This window comes from Protomyctophum bolini, assembly GCF_963924005.1.
Source record: "Protomyctophum bolini genome assembly, chromosome: 23".
NCBI lineage: Eukaryota > Metazoa > Chordata > Actinopteri > Myctophiformes > Myctophidae > Protomyctophum > Protomyctophum bolini.
This window is the reverse complement of record NC_137884.1, coordinates 10,608,502-10,626,053: the sequence shown is the minus strand read 5'-3', so window position 1 is coordinate 10,626,053 and position 17,552 is coordinate 10,608,502. Positions and strand designations below refer to the sequence as shown.

Below are 17,552 nucleotides of genomic sequence, written 5' to 3'. Positions count from 1 at the left end.
AACACTCTTAGCGGCTTTGTTGCATTTCACGCTCTGATCTTCCAGCAGTCCGTTGTCACATTGGCACCGTTCCAGCGTGCATGTCATTCTGTACCCAGCGGTAATGCTATCTCTGTTCACACTGAGAGATGCCACTAGATTTCCACCACTTCTCCCCTCAATTAATTGAGTTCAGCTGGGGGTGGAAAGTAACTATAAGTACATGTGCTATAAAGTACTGCACTATATTCCTTTAATATTTATATTTCTTATCCGCTACTACATCTCAGAGGCAAATATTGTACTTTTTTACTCAACTATATACATACCACTGATAGACAGCAGTGGATTTCTGGCTCTTCTCTCCTAACTAATTAAGTTCAGCCAGCCAGCAAGCTATCTTTAATAAAATAATTAGTGTCCTAATTTAGTTGTTGTTTGGGTACTGGCCATGTTTGCACATAACCTGGAATATCTGTCCTCTAGTCTACAATCTACATTACCACTTAAGCCCTATTTTATACACTAGCACTTCGAAAATAGCCGATCTACAATTGCACTTTTAAATCTGCTATTTGCGAATCCTTTTTGGAACATTTAGGACTTTTTTCATCTATAATGACATGCCAGGTTTTCCCCAGCCTAGTCATTAGGAGCACTGGGCTGACACTGAACTGGGGTTCAGTGTCTGGCAAGTGCCCTTCGCCCTGCGGCCACTCCCACTCCTGAGCCTCCCGAGTCCTGCTGGAGTGATCAGCGTGCGCCAAATGTTCTCGTTTCACACATCATTATGTTTTATTATTTTTTGAAATAGGCTAACTTTACTTTTAGTTTTGTTTAGGTCTAGTCCTGACTCGGTGTCCTGCAATTGTTGAACACGTACCTCAAATCCAGCCCATACAGTATTTGTTGTTGTTCATTAAGTTTGCATGGTGGGTGGTGATGAGTGGTGATCTGAACCTGAACTGAAGCCGCACCCACAGCTGTAGTTGTATGATAAAGGGTGGGGTGGGGGTGTTATAATGTGAGGTCACTATATTACTGTTTATTTCATTGGCCCGTTTGACCGTCAAGGGTTCAGCCTCCAGGAAGAAACCCTAAATACGAAGTTAATACACCATCACACATAAAAACTACTCCAGGGTGTCTAACGAAGTACTGTCACCTCATAGACACATGAAAAACTGGAAAAATACAAAAATTGTGGCACTCTTTAAATTGCCCAAATGAAATACTTTTTCACTGTTTAATTATGTATTTTTGCAACCGCGGTCGCAGTTAACTATGAAATGGTACATTTCCCGTCAGTCAGTTGGTCAGTCAGTCACGCCCCATATATGGTCATGCCTCGAGACATCTTGTGATCTTATCAATATTCCTGATGTCATCAATATTGGCCAGCAATTCTACTCGACTCACTGAACTGAACTCAACTCAACTCACCTCAAACCCCAAATCTCCATACTGTATATGGAGCTGACCTTCCCCATCCATCCTTGCTCTTCGATGTCTCCCTTTTGACTGATACCTGTACATTTAAATTCTAGACGGGCCTGCCCCAAAGTTATTAGTGTAGCCGCGCCCGGCAGCCAGTGAAAACTAGAGTTCTCAACACACCCGAAAATGAAGATTTTACCCCCCATGCCAAAGCGTCAGCGCTCGACCCAGCAGTCTGCTGTCACCCAGGCGGATGCGTGCACGCGACCTCACCCTTTTGAGGGCTTCGCCTGAGGGCGTCTTACTGGTTATTATTATTCATTATTTTAACTCATGAAGAACCAGCTATTTAAAAAATTGCAACCTTGTAGATCTGCTGCTTTTGATGCTTTCGTGTGACGATGTAGTATGATAGAAGCAGTGCATTTATTTAATTTACAAAATAACCCACAATCTTTTAGCATATGGAGATCAGTGCTTTCTGCCTGACAGCAACCAAGTCCTAGACAGTGTGTGGGACCATTTTAATTGATAAGCCTATGAAGACAGCCACGAACTCGTTTCCTTTTTTAATGACATACATTTTTAGCGCATTTGTAATTTCTTTTAGCAGTGCAGTGTGTTTCACAGTGTCTGCAATAAACATGGTGGAGGGGTGTTTAGGGGAGAAGCGTCCGGGTGAAGTGTGTGTGTGTGTGTGTGTGTGTGTGTGTGTGTGTGTGTGTGTGTGTGTGTGTGTGTGTGTGTGTGTGTGTGTGTGTGTGTGTGTGTGTGTGTGTGTGTGTGTGTGTGTGTGTGTGTGTGTGTGTGTGTGTGTGTGTGTGTGTGTGTGTTTTGACTGTCCAGGGTCGTGTGGACTTCATTAGTGTCTGAGACTAACGCAAACCAAACCACACTGTGTTTTCACAGCTTAACTCCATGGAATGTTAGAATGTCCCAGACAACGCCCCGCACGCGTGCACACACACACACACACACGCCCTCTGGACCCTGTCACAGCCGCACAATAGAACGTCTCGTCGCCACGACAACGACCGCAGCAGGTCGAGGGTCACGTGAGGTCACGGGGGCCGTCCTGCCACTTCGCTGCTGCTGACCGGAGCAGACGTCACATGGCGGCGTTCAGTGGTCAAACGTTTTCACATCACGGACCCCCAAATTAATAATTTAATGTATTAATGTATTTGGCTGCGGACCCCCCTTCTGAAAAGAGTTTGTGCCAGTGACCCCCATACAACATTTGTGTTTGCAACGACGCCTTGTGAGCTTGTAGATTCTCAAATATATTCTCAAATAGCCGATGTATCCTGGGGACCCTCTGGAACCCTATATGTATATAGTGGATATCATGTCCAATTGTCCTTAGGGGCGGCAATGGCTCATCAGGGGGTAGAGCAGCCGGATTGCAACCGTGATGTTCCCAGTTCGATCCCGGGCTCCCCCAGAGCAAGACTCTGAACCCCTAATTGCTCCCAGTGGTAGCCGCCATTGGTGTGTGTGAATGTGGGAAGTGAGGACGCTGGCTGGCGTTGACTGTTCGCCGCTTCACCTCCCAATGTATGAATGAATGGTCCATTTCTAAAGCGCTTTGAATGAGCAGTCCATTAGCGCTCGCATGCAGTGATTATTAACATCCACAACGTTCAAACTGATCAACCATCGCTGTGCTCAAATCGTCCTGATCGATGACCGTTATTATAGCTGAAACACAGTAAACAAGCTTCACGTGGTTGTGTGGCTACGGTTCAACGTTGGGGACACTGCGGAGTCTCCGGACCCCACGTTGAGATTGAGAACCATCAGACATGTCTGTCTGTCTGTCTGCTGTTTAGAGTACGACCTATTGACCCCTTCAGATGTGATTTTTGTTTTACTTGAAGCGGCCAGACCACTCCCCCAAAACATTTAAAAACAGGTGGTCACGGCCTGCGTTTATCCTGCATGCGATCGCTTCGATCTCCGTTTATATTGCCATTACTAGTCAATCAAGTCTCTTCTCTTCTCTGAATAAACCATTCTTTCTCCCAGACCTTCTTCAGATGTCTGAAGAAGGTCTGGGACGGAAACGTTGTCTAATAAAAGTGTTAAAAGTGCAGCCGGTGTGAGGGTCTTTGTGCACTTTATGTGCGTTTCTTTGAATACTTTGAGCCCTGCCTAATGCCTATACGCACCTGTCTCTGAGCCTATCGGGTGAATAAATAGTAAATAATATTTTAGTAATCTGTGTTTCTCTATTTGTTCAGGTGAGGACAGACCAGTGAAGCAGTGAATGTCATCAGATCCCAGACCTAAACACTGAACGGTAAGGCCTCTCCTCTCCTCTCCTCTCCTCTCCTGTGAAAAAGTACATTTGATCTCATTCTCTTTTCAGCTCTCTGCCAGGTCTGCCTCTTCTCCCTCGTGGATAAAAGTTATTTCTTGTGTGCGTATATCCGTGCGTGCGTGTGCTTGCGTGCGAATGGGGGTGGTGGTGGTGGTGAGGGTGGACAGTTAAGGGATTAACCCCCTTATGGCAATTGACGTAATGAATTTACGGGTATATTACTATAGGATTACCGTGTTGGAATGAGATATAGTGTGCATGTCACAGATTTTTCTATTGGCATTAAAAGGACGAATTAAACATAGAATAGTGCAGGTAGAAGGCACAATCCACTGTTAATTATAGGGTGGCCATAAGAAGGTTAAACCTAATTAAACTCTAACAATCTTTTTAAACCATAAATCAACCATTTTATCTTGTGAGGTCCAGGAAAAATGGCCTCACAATGTCTATTTTTCACGACACTATACTTGTGGGGACATTCGTACCTCAAAAGTAAGCAAACATACTGTTTGTTTAGGAAGCCTTTTTGAGTGTGTTGGCACATTTGCCCATCTGGGACAATGTGTGGACACATTGCACACACACACACACACACACACACACACACACACACACACACACTGGAGAGTAAATTCATCAAGCTATGTGTTCAAGCAAACCCCCTGCTGTGCTGGTCTCTGTAGCATCCGTCCTGTGGGCACGTGGAGCCGCGGGGTCCACAGGAAGGAAAGCACCCCAGCAGATGGTTGAGGAGTGGGGGGGAGGGGATCTGGGCGAGGCCCAGGCTTCAGACCGGGCCTCCAGGGACGCGTACAGTACAGGCCCTGAGGTGTCCTCCTCAAGACCTAACACCAGACAGACGGACGGTGTTACAAAACGACGAGGGCACAGTAAAATGTGCGCTTTTATTTTAACCACATGAACCCTCTACCCTGGCATCCCTTTTCTGGGGGTGAACATCCAGAAGGAAATATCCCATCTGCCTTGTGAGCTTGTAGATTGGGTATTTTAGTTTGAAGAGATTCAAAATGAAGGGGGGCTTTCCTGTGTATATAGAGCTCTGGGGAACCCCGACAAGTGAAGTACATATATACCGTATGTATCAACTCTGAAGAGCGCACAAATGTAACCAAAATGGACCTGGTTGGCTCGAATTTCAGAGTTGAAATGCACAGATCTACACTGAGGATTTATGCGTGCAGTCGATGTTGTTGTGTTAGCGAACAGACGGAGAGGGACAGAGAGAGACGTGTGATGTCAGCGTCTGGACGGAACAGACAGTGACGTTGACCTTCACAGGGCAGACGGACATGGTCTTTGCATAATGTGGGGAATAATTGTCTGTCTTCAGCAGAAAGCTGTGCCACACGGTCCCTGGTCACTCACTGACCTCACAATATGCATCATTAACACGACTAGGACCTTATTTATACTCATGGGCAGGGCAGGATTACATGCATCAGAGTTGCCTAATAACAAATAAAGTGTAACTGCAATCGGTTAATACAATTGCAAATACAAATGTGATTAAATTGCAGCTAATTGCATAAGAATGTTGACGATTACAAGGAGGATATTATTTCAATCCGGAACCGTTTTGTGTGAACACAATGTAATTTAAACCAACATATAAGTGGTCTCCCTACTCTTTCATGGAGGCATTTCCACCCTGTGTTGGGGTAGGACGTCAACGTTGACAAGTGTTACTGCTGATCTACAAGCACATCTTCAAGAGTGCATGTGTTGTGACGTGAGCTTGCAAAAATAGACGATCTACAAGCTCTCAGCACGCCACATTGCGACCTTGTGAGCTTACGTATGTCTGCTATTTTTGCATATTAGAATAGTTTTGTGTTGATGCACATACACGTGTGTGTGTGTGTGTGTGTGTGTGTGTGTGTGTGTGTGTGTGTGCGTGCGCGTGCACACAAATTAGCAAAGAAAACACCCTTATTTCTTTCTTATTATGTTATGCTTTAGCTATTGAAAACATATCTACAAGCTCATAGCGTGCCACCGAGTGGCGCGCTACGAGCTTGTAGGTCTGCTATTTTTGAAAAGACATTTTTAGAATCTGATCTCAGGTCAGAATGGGTTAATGTATAATTGCAGCCCCAGAGCCAGACAGAGTCTGTAAGCTTCTCAAATGGTTCCTACATTTACTGTCAGTGAGTCAGACGCCACACGTCTGGAGCGTAGGAAGTCATTCCTTCATCTCCTTCCACCGTCACCCCTTATCTGTTACCTCTCCATGACTGCACCGTCCCATACAGTATACTGTAGGCTTACTAATTGGTAAAAGATGGAGGCTTTATAGGGTTAGGATTAGGCATTTAGAGGTTAGGTTTGGTGCTTTGGATTATGCCTGATTTTAATGTACTTGCGTGCTGGTGTCTCACAACAAAGATGAGAGATGTGCACAAGCGCACGACGACATTTCCGGCGTTGAAAAATTGAATTCATAAAATCGGCGTCCTAAAATGTTCACTCGTGTCCACACGAGTTTAGGTGCTGTCTACGTGAGGACGTATTCTGTCTACGTGAGGTTGTATTCTGTCTACGTGAGGACGTATTCTGTCTACGTATGAGGACGTATTCTGTCTACGTGAGGGCGTATTCTGTCTACGTGAGGACGTATTCTGTCTACGTGAGGGCGTATTCTGTCTACGTGAGGACGTATTCTGTCTACGTGAGGGCGTATTCTGTCTACGTGAGGACGTATTCTGTCTACGTGAGGGCGTATTCTGTCTACGTGAGGGCGTATTCTGTCTACGTGAGGGCGTATTCTGTCTACGTGAGGACGTATTCTGTCTACGTGAGGACGTATTCTGTCTACGTGAGGGCGTATTCTGTCTACGTGAGGACGTATTCTGTCTACGTGAGGGCGTATTCTGTCTACGTGAGGACGTATTCTGTCTACGTGAGGGCGTATTCTGTCTACGTGAGGGCGTATTCTGTCTACGTGAGGACGTATTCTGTCTACGTGAGGACGTATTCTGTCTACGTGAGGGCGTATTCTGTCTACGTGAGGACGTATTCTGTCTACGTGAGGACGTATTCTGTCTACGTGAGGACGTATTCTGTCTACATGAGGACGTATTCTGTCTACGTGAGGACGTATTCTGTCTACATGAGGACGTATTCTGTCTACGTGAGGACGTATTCTGTCTACGTGAGGACGTATTCTGTCTACATGAGGACGTATTCTGTCTACGTGAGGACGTATTCTGTCTACATGAGGACGTATTCTGTCTACGTGAGGACGTATTCTGTCTACTATTCTGCGTCACCCGCACAAGTATTTAGCCTATCTGCACCTTCTGCCTCACAGAGTTTTAGGGGACATAAACGGTTTCACTATGGAAGCATTACATGTATAATATTTTCTCTGACTCAACAAAGCCATTGATTCACCTTCAACTATACCGTCGATCTCTGCTGCATGTCGAGACATCTCCACTGTCACGTCATCTCCATTGTCTTTCATGTCATGCTGTGTGAAATGCATACAGTATTTTACAATATAGGCTACTGTGTACATCAACATGCATGTTGAAAAAGCAGGTGGCTTGCGCACATCCAGTTCCCATGGCTGGTTCTGGACAAAGGTAGATAGTAGATACATAAGAAGTGGTCCGCACACATGCTTTGCTCCAACAGTGTTTAAAACACCATTAAACGTTTTGGCCGTGAACGGCCTTCATCAGGTGAACACTGTTATAAACACTGTTGGAGCAAAGCCTGTGTGCGGACCGTCTTCTTCACCTTATACATCAACATACATGTCTATTCTAATATCGCCTACACTACTACAGCTTTCTCCCATATCCGGAGCGCCGCCGCTCTCATCTGGACTACATGCATAATTAACATAACCGCAATGTGGACGTTTAAAACTTTAATGCCGGGTACAAACTTGTGCGGTTAACAGCCCGCTGTGTGTGTGTGTGTGTGTGTGTGTGTGTGTGTGTGTGTGTGTGTGTGTGGACTGTTGTGTCTGGGCAGTGTCCCAGATTTGTGTGTGAAGGTTGTGATATGCATGTTGGTTTGACTGGCTTCCATAAGTTCCATTCACTTCCCCCAACACACACACACACACACACACACACACACACACACACACACACACACACACACAGACTGAAGTTCTCTCATGGTGTGCCAGCTCTCTGTGTGTGTCCGTCTGTGCCATTATGTTCCCTTCACGAGCTTCACAATACACTGTTATGATATGGAAGAGATGGAGAGGGAGAGATGGGCGAACGGATGAATGGAGAGAACAAAGAGAGAGAAAATGATAAAGCTATAAGGGAGGAAGAAGAACACTAATTAGACTGAACTGAGGGGAAGAAGGAAAGGAAAGGAGGACAGACTTGGAGAAAGAAATGTGCTAGATACAGACGGAGAGAGAAAGAGAGATACTTAGAGTTGAGTTGATGTATGTCTTTGATCTGTCTTTAATCCTTTGCCAAGTGGCATTGTGGTCGTGCGTGCGCCGTGCGTGCGTGCGTGCGCGAGGTAGATGAAGTTAGAGCACTTCTAGTGCCAGTTTGTGTGTATGTACACTATGTGTTAGTGTTTGTGTATGTAAATGTATGTAAATTATATATTAAAGCAATGGGCACAAAGAGGTCTTGGCTGTCACTGACTTTAGAAAGAACCAAGAGGCCTTGTTGCCTAAAAACTCTCTTGGCTCACTGTGTGCGTGTGTGTGTGTGTGTGTGCGTTGCGTGCGTGCTATTGATGTGTATTGGTCTAACAAAGCAGGTTACAGATGAGTGCATGTTCATGTGTGGTTTAGTGCTTTTTCTTTTCTTGTGTGCCAGTAGACTGTGGCGGTACTGTGTGTGTGTGTGTGTGTGTGTGTGTGTGTGTGTGTGTGTGTGTGTGTGTGTGTGTGTGTGTGTGTGTGTGTGTGTGTGTGTGTGTGTGTGTGTGTGTGTGTGTGTGTGTGTGTGTGTGTGTGTGTGTGTGTGTGTGTGTGTGTGTGTGTGTGTGTGTGTGTGTGTGTGTGTGTGTGTGTGTGTGTGTGTGTGTGTGTGTGTGTGTGTGTGTAGTACGTGCGTCTGCCTGTACACTGTGGGGTTCTCATTGCCGTGTGGAATGCATTGTAGTGCTCCAACTCACTGCTGCCTGGCTCACAATGCTAACAGCCTGGACCCACATGTAGCCTAGCTCTCTGTTCTGGAACCAACTACACTGTGCTAACTAGAGCTGGAACAAACTACAGTAAACTGCTAACTTCAGTACACTGGTGCTCGCTATTATGGTGCAATACTATATTTGCGTGATGCTGTTGTACAACAACGTTTAGAATAGCATTTCATTAAAACAGTTTCCGTGCCATAGGCGTAAAGACGGGCTTACCTTTACTCTGTCCAGCATGCCATAGCCGTAAAGGCGAGTTTTGTTTAATCCACGTTAATCAGCGATTGATTCGCATCGAATTTAGCATCACGTAAAAACGGCCACAAATCCGTGTGCACACCCGTGCACGGGCACAAGCCGTCTTTATATTCATTATGTCTCATAATCTGACAAAAATTAGATATTCGGTGCTTGATTAGAACAAATTATCACATGTTAGTTGATGTAGGCCTATTGAAAATGAGGGATTTTACAGTGTAAGGTGGCCTTCATAAGCTCATAGAAGAAAGATTGTGCCACAACTTCACACCTTGCATTGTTGGAGCACAAAGCACGCACAGAGTCATTGCTGTCAGAGTCAATCACTCTTACTCTACGGGGGGGGGGGGGTCTTCTGTCAACGCCACTCCAAAGGCTGACTGCCACTGTGCTCCCTGCCCAGTCCCCAGACATTCTGGGCTTTGACTTTGACCCACTGTTGGTTTTGTTTCAAGCAGACCTTCTTTTTAACCATTATGCCTCTTCTCTCTCTACGGGAGTTTTTTTTTTTGAGAGAAAGACACTTGACTGGCTAGCAACAGTGTTGTTTTTCATCAAACACTAAGACACTGTAACGAATACAAATTCTGAATGAAAAAATACATTTCCGTTTCCGGCTTTGAAGTTGCACTGGGCCAAATAACTTCTTATAAAAAAGAAACACTGACATTTAAAAACATTAATACTGGAAATAGCAGATCTAGAAGTTCACAACGCATCGCAATGCGATTGGTTGAGGCGATTATGAAATAGTTGTGACAGGCCTATTCTTGATGAGGGACACTATGGTGCAAGTGGTGATAACACTGCCGTATGGAGGAAGTCAACATGCTCTGCTAGGCCTATATATAATGTTTTATAAACCTGCTCGCTATACTTCACTAATGGCTTTAACAGCTAGCTTCAATCATCTACTTTATCTGTTTCTCTCATTCTCTCTTTATTTGGCTTTCTTTTTTTCTCTCTCTCTGTACTTCTCTCTCTCTGTTCTGCTTCACAGCTACAAGTGAAGGTTTAATGTATTCTGCATATGGTAGGAAGGCCACAGGGTCTAAACTGGCTCATTGTTAAAATGACAAATGTGTACATGTGCGCAAGCACACACGCGCGCACACACACTTTCCCCCTTTTATTTCTGTCTCTTGGCAAACTACCCTACCCGCGCGTGCGTGTGTGCGTGCGTTAGTGTGTCTCCACAGTCATGGTCTAGAAAATTGAGGTTCAGGAACACGGCTGATCACATCTGGTTCCCATCCTCAGAGAGAGACAGAGAGTGAGACAGGAGGTAGAGAGAGAGACATACAGAGAGTGAGACAGGAGGTAGAGAGAGAGAGTGACATACAGAGAGTGAGACAGTAGGTAGAGAGAGAGAGTGACATACAGAGAGTGAGACAGGAGGTAGAGAGAGAGAGAGACATACAGAGAGTGAGACGGGAGGTAGAGGGAGAGAGAGAGAGAGACATACAGAGAGTGAGACAGTAGGTAGAGAGAGAGTGACATACAGAGAGTGAGACAGGAGGTAGAGAGAGAGAGAGACATACAGAGAGTGAGACAGGAGGTAGAGAGAGAGAGTGAGACATACAGAGAGTGAGACAGGAGGTATATAGAGAGAGAGAGAGACATACAGAGAGTGAGACAGGAGGTAGAGAGAGAGAGAGACATACAGAGAGTGAGACAGGAGGTAGAGAGAGAGACATACAGAGAGTGAGACAGGAGGTAGAGAGAGAGACATACAGAGAGTGAGACAGGAGGTAGAGAGAGAGAGAGACATACAGAGAGTGAGACAGGAGGTAGAGAGAGAGAGAGACAGAGACATACAGAGAGTGAGACAGGAGGTATAGAGAGAGTGAGACAGGAGGTATAGAGAGAGAGAGAGACATACAGAGAGTGAGACAGGAGGTAGAGAGAGAGAGAGACATACAGAGAGTGATACAGGAGGTATAGAGAGAGAGAGTGGGGAAAGACAGAGGGATTATTTGTTGAGCTCTACACAGTACAATCATGAACCTTAATTAAATTAACGCTCATCCTGAGAGTGCACGCAGGCTGGGAGCTTTTTGCAATAGATAAGCATGATAAGCAAGATGAGCATGCAACTTTTGATTCAGTAGTGTGTGAGTTTTGTGTGATATGTCTCATCACCGTGTGTGCACGTGCGTGCGTGGATCATTTTGTGTGTGCGTGCGTGCGTGTGTGCGTGTGTGCGTGCGCGCTTTGTGTGAGAGAGTGAGTGTGTCTCTCTTTCATAGTTGTATTTGTTTGTGTTTGTATGTCTACCTGTGTGTTTGTGTGCACGTACGTAGCACAGGTGTATATATTACAGTGCACACAGCTCATTCCCCTGTGTGACGTCCTGTTTAATTAAATGTGACTGCTCTGTTCAAACTCCTGAGAGCTCCCACAGGGTGTGTGTGTGTGTGTGTGTGTGTGTGTGTGTGTGTGTGTCTTTGTAGATTAAAACAAGCGCACCTCCCAGGGGACGAGCGCCCAATCATCAATCAACTCACTGCCTCGCTAATCAATAAAACCCCTCCTTTAGTCCTGCCTTTCATACTAAGTGTAGTGTGTGTTTGTACTGTGCTACTATACTTGTGAGGGCCAAATACTGTATGTCCCACCACAGTTACCAGTGGTGGAAAAATTACTCACATATTTTACTTCAATAAAAGTATCACATGTTGTATCACATCTTGCATGTTCTCCCCGTGTCCCCTAGGGTAGTTACCCTCACAAAAAACATGCAGTAATCCTGGTCTCTAAACTGCCTCCCCCTGGCCAACCGGGGCGCCTGATGGAGAGGAAAGGAACTGGTTGGAATAACGTGTTCCTTCCACGCACTACGTCCAACCAGGGAAACTCCCCCCTGTCAGGTGTAAAAGGAGCAACTTGGACACTCAGGCATGAAGGAAGCATGAGTTCAAGTGCGTTGCTCTCCCCATGTCCCATATGGGGACTAGGTTGGCGGAGGGTGTGTAGAGCCCAGGATCACATTAGATAATTGACACAGGGGTGAAAAATGGGGTACAAAATGCATGCCATGAACCCTAGCATCGCTATTCTCTGCATGTCATAGTATGTGAATATACGGCAAGAGTAGGTGAACATTCAGCTAACATTCTGCAAAAATGTTTGTCATGTCACGCACCCTTGTGTGTGTGCGCGCGAGAAATGACAAATGGCTCTTGGGTTTCCAGTAGATGGTGAATTCTGCTCTTCGATTTATCTGTGTGTTTATTTCCGCATAATGGTATTAATGTATTCTTCAGAAGCATCTGGGAGGATTTAATGAGAGAAAACAATTATTCTGTCAAGGTGTGTGTGCATGTGCGTCTCAGGACACAATACCCCCTGTCAACCAGTAGCAGACCTGCCAACCTCAGTGATGTAAATAGGTTTTCAATGTAATTAGTCCCGGGATGCAGGGATGGTCTTTTAGATGAGTCCCAGAGTCCCACTTCAACGACGTTAGGAGTCATGTTTAGCCATTTTTACAAATAGCAGCATTTTATATGGTTATAATTCAATTCAATTTTATGTCGAATCACAACAAGTTGTCTCAAGACAACTTGCTCTTTGCTTGCCTCTGTGTCTGTGCGAGTCTGTGTGTCAGTGTGAGTGAGAAGCAGTCAGAGCCAGAGGAGTCTTATTAATTAAAAAGTGCGTTTTTGAGCTTTGCAATGAGAGAGTGTGGTCAAGCCAACACCAACTCAGGGACTGTCCTGAATCGCTGCGGAGGTGCAAGCTCCGCTGTCGCGCCGCATTGCGACTATGTAGTTGGTGCGCCTCTTTTCCATCCCTAGCTTTATCTTGTTTATGGCTCCCACAGCGTCGGTTGGCCTGCCACCGGTTCTGACAGTGATGTGGTCCGTCCACGTGACGCAGAGTGCCTGCCATTCATAGCATTCTTGTGCGGACGCCGTCCATTGAGTGTCCATGTCTCGGCCCCACGTACATACAGCACTGACTTCACTGTAGAGTGTCCATGTCTCGGCCCCACGTACATACAGCACTGACTTCACTGTAGAGTGTCCATGTCTCTGCCCCACGTACATACTTCACTGACTTCACTGTAGCCACGAACGGCTGCCCCTTGAAGTTATCTCACATTTCCACACACTCCTCGTCCCATGCGGGGCATTACCAGTAGGGTTGGGATTCGTTAGGATTTTAACGGTTCCGGATCCTTACCGGTTCCCCCATAATGGATCCGGTTCCCTTAACGGTTCCTAATATATTTTTTCCCCTTTTTCCTGACATACATTATGCTAATATATTATGCAAGTACATACTAAACACACATTCAATCATACAAAGCTGCTTTATTGTAATTGCACTATTATTTCAACTTCACCACAGTCCACCAACAGCCACCACAACAATATAACTATTGCCATTTTTACTGTATATTTGTGTCTTAATGTTCAGATTAATTTAATATGGACACCAGTTACAAATCCTCTTCAGAGCTTGTATTGAACTGTACGTTTCTGTGCTTTCTGCAAACTGTTTATAAAGTAATCAATCATTCAAAGCATGCAGATACTGTATATGCACCTAAAGGCTGAGCTCTCAACAGTCGCGCAATTAATTTAGAGCCAATTTAAAAGCAGTTGAGTTGCATTGTAACTTGTAACTAAGTGCAGACAAATGGACTTTGTTTGATTTATGGCTGAATATAGTTGACGTTATTCATAAAATATCAGACAGTCGAGTCATTGGCATTACGTTTATGAACACCATAAACGTAAAACGGCAGAACTTACAATAAACCTAATAAAACGCTCTGGATTACTTAGTAGTTTGTCTATTTTCTAAAGTTACTAGCCTGGGGAAAGTGAACCAGCTGCAGACTAGGCCCGTCTTCATCCTCCTGCCCCGCCGGCCGTGGTGGACCTGCGGGCATGGCTTTAAACTTGCATGTGCCTATGGATTAAACTTGTGTATTGAGTTTTAAGATGTTTCCTTGTTGTTGTGGACGTGCAAGTTCAAACTATGGCATCACATTTATTGCACTTGTCTTTATCTGCCTTTGCAATGCATATTATTGCTCCAGGCAGATTATCCACGCGACGCAGTGATATTAGTACATGACTGAGTACCGCTACGCGAGGCTGTCTCGTTGACTCGCTCCGCTCCGGTCACAGTCACGGAGCCATTGTGGACATTCACAGCATTCTTCCAGAACAGTGGGCGTATCCTCCCCGACCCCACTCACTCGCGTACTGTAGGTGCATGGGTGGGGTACGTCACTCACCACAGTCACTTGCATGCATGCAGACAGTCACACAGCGGTGCCAAATGAAGACTAATGAGAACCGTTTGCAGAACCGTTCATAAAAAAAACGATGGAACCGGCTTCAACCCTAATTACCAGGCAGCTTTAAGTGTTTTTATTTTTTTAAAGCAGTACTTGTACATATGAAGGAGTGCGCCTATACCGCGAGATACTGGCACCATGGTGTGCGCTGCTCTCGTACTGTAACCAATCAGCTCTGCTATCTCACTGTATAACACGACCTTGAGTCTATTATTACATTTATACTGTCCCATGTTTTAATTATTCATATTATGCTGCTAAAGCAGAAAATAACACCATGATAGTAACACCTGCGGATGGTGGTCATTGCTAAACGGGCTGCTTGATATTTGGAGATCTTTTTGCAGTTATCAGGACATAATTGCACTTAATGACTGATTTTACACTTGGTTGCATGCTGAAAATAGCTGATCTACAAGCTTGTATTTGTTTTTATTTGTTGACAAAATTGTCAATATATTTAGTCTTAGTTTTAGACATGAAAAAAGGTAGTGAACGAACGTCTTTCGTCCTAGTTTTAGTCGACGACATCCACAGCCGACGTGACAGCGGAAATAACTGTGGTATCACTTTGTTCTGTTTTGTCTCTCAGCTCTTCCTGTTTACTTTAGCCCTCCTCTTCTCTCATCAGTTTGTCCTGCGATTGCTTCCGTCATCCGTTTATATTATCATTAATGTTCATCTTCTCTTCTCAAAATAAACGTTTTATATAAACATAAAAAACATAATATCCCAATCAGGACGGGAACCCCTTTTGGTGTTTTAAGCATTATGTTATACTTTAGCTATTGCTTGTAGATCTGCTATTTTTTGAAAAGTCTTGAAAATGTGGCACAAATCTTTGAATATACTTTCAGAGTGAACATTGTCGCTCTGAAAGAAGCTTCCCCCCAGAAGAATCTTTGCTTCAGGGGGGTCCCTGGAACAACATATTTTCAGATTGGGGGTCGGCAGCCAATTACATATATTTGTGGGGTCCTTGACATGAAAATGTTTGAGAACGACTGACATAGAAACATTTATATAAACATAAAAAACATAATAAATAATACATTGTTGTAATCTGTGTTTCTCCGATTGTTCAGGTGAGGACAGACCAGTGAAGCAGTGAATGTCATCAGAAGCCAGGCCTAAACACTGAACAGTAAGATCTTCTCTTCTCTTCTCTTCTCTTCTCTTCTCTTCTCTTCTCTTCTCTTCTCTTCTCTTCTCCTCTATGAGGAATAAATCTAATTAGCTGCTCTATGGCATTCTGTAGAGAATTGTTGTACATTTCCATTAAGGGACATTTATGCAAAGTAAATGCTGCGGTGAAACGCTCTGTCTCTTTCACACACACACACACACACACACACACACACACACACACACACACACACACACACACACACACACACACACACACACACACACACACAGACAGACAAAGACACACCCACATGTGTTTTGGGCGGCTAACGGCTTTCAATGCCATTGACTCATAACTGGGCGGTGATTGGCTGGAGTTGAGGAGGTAGACAGACATAATCGCCTGGGCAAACAACGAAAGGGGTGTGTATGTGTGTGCGCGCGTGCGTGCGTGCACTTCCCTGCATCTGGAACCCACCTGTTGCATGGACACACCTGCGTGCACCCGCCCCTCCTAACCCTTATGTTTGTCCGTCGCACAATAAACTGTGAAGTCTGGGAACTGACGTGGATGCATTTATTACACAAACAACGTTCTCAGCGTTTGAGAAAAGTCGACTTCCATTGTTCGTGTATATTTTCTGTTGCTTATATTATGCCAGCTCTCACTGTCTTATTATCTGTAAACTCCTCACACCATGGGATATTACAGTACTTTATGTGTGCAGTGTGCACATACTGTAGTGTACACAGGGGCGGCCTTAAGGATAGGGATGAACAGCATACACAGCCAAGTAGAAAATACACAAAATCAGCTTGCTTGATTAACCATTTTTTTTACTTTAAGGTATAACTGGAAGGCAGCATAGGCTATATGCAATCGCAACAGTCAGCACTGCTAGTGCTAGATTATTTAAATTAGATTATTTTCCGTTATTTTCTGTTACCCGACAATTAAAACCCATTTTTGAATGCTTGCGCAAGTTGGTTACATTGTATTAGGGCTACTGCCTACCGTCAATGCGCCGCATTATCATGGCCCGGTTAAAAACGAGAATGATACACACCATGAACTGACCATAGACAATATCCCCTTTACAGCTCTCTCTTTATTAACGAATATAATTCGCCAGCCTATAAACGTAGGACTGGACAGAAAGAGAGTGCAGAGAGTACAGCCAATATGCCATACTATTACTAGGCTGTTGCTCTGCGCTCTGATGCCCTCTCCACGCCACGCACCGTGGCCCATGAACAACAACAACAACTCCACATGGACCCACGACGACCCACGTATGAATTAGATAGTTTATAAGAAATGGCACGGCGGCCATCCTTGCAGGCAGTGACAGTAACAGAATGAGAATCCTGTAGGCTGTAAAACCTGTTCATTTTGGGGGGCATCAACAACAGCCTGTTGTTGATGATGAATCTTAACAATTCATTAACTATAGTACTCATCTAATGACGCCGCCACGGAGGATATACCATGTTTAACGTAATTCCAAAGTGTTTAGCCTACATTGTTTAAGTCATAGACGCATGCGGTTTTTATGAACTTTGGCTAAAAGCATGTTGTTGTTATTATTCCACTACCACCCGGCACTTCTAGTCGAGTAGACTGTCATGGCAGCTGGCTACAACCGAAACAACTTCCTCTTCAAAATAAAAGCTACTTACTGTATAACAATACTTTTATTTCTTAAGTGAACTACAGGATGTAGTAGACGCAGTATGTATAGTACATGGTATAGTGGGCTTGGAAGGATAAATAAATCACACAGGAGGCAGGAGAAATAAACTCTGCAGACAGTCGGGGCTTTATTATTTTTAAACAAAATGGGCAGGCCCCTGGAGGCTCGAGGCCCGCTTCAATTGAAACGATTTAATCATATATAAGGCCGCCACTGAGTGTACATTATCAATTTACATTTACAATCGAGTCGTGTAGCAGATGCT

At 44.6% G+C, this 17,552-nt stretch overlaps 1 protein-coding gene across 2 annotated transcripts in view; it reads left to right on the top strand.

Moving 5' to 3' along the window:
• LOC308310709 (plexin-B2-like) overlaps positions 1–17,552 on the top strand; it is a 199,991-nt gene that overhangs the window by 95,282 nt on the left and 87,157 nt on the right. For both annotated transcript variants that reach the window (XM_080757092.1, XM_080757091.1), the window contains 2 exons: positions 3,660–3,718; positions 15,551–15,609. The gene's annotated coding sequence lies outside the window, so the exon portion shown is untranslated. The remainder of the gene's footprint in view (positions 1–3,659; positions 3,719–15,550; positions 15,610–17,552) is intronic.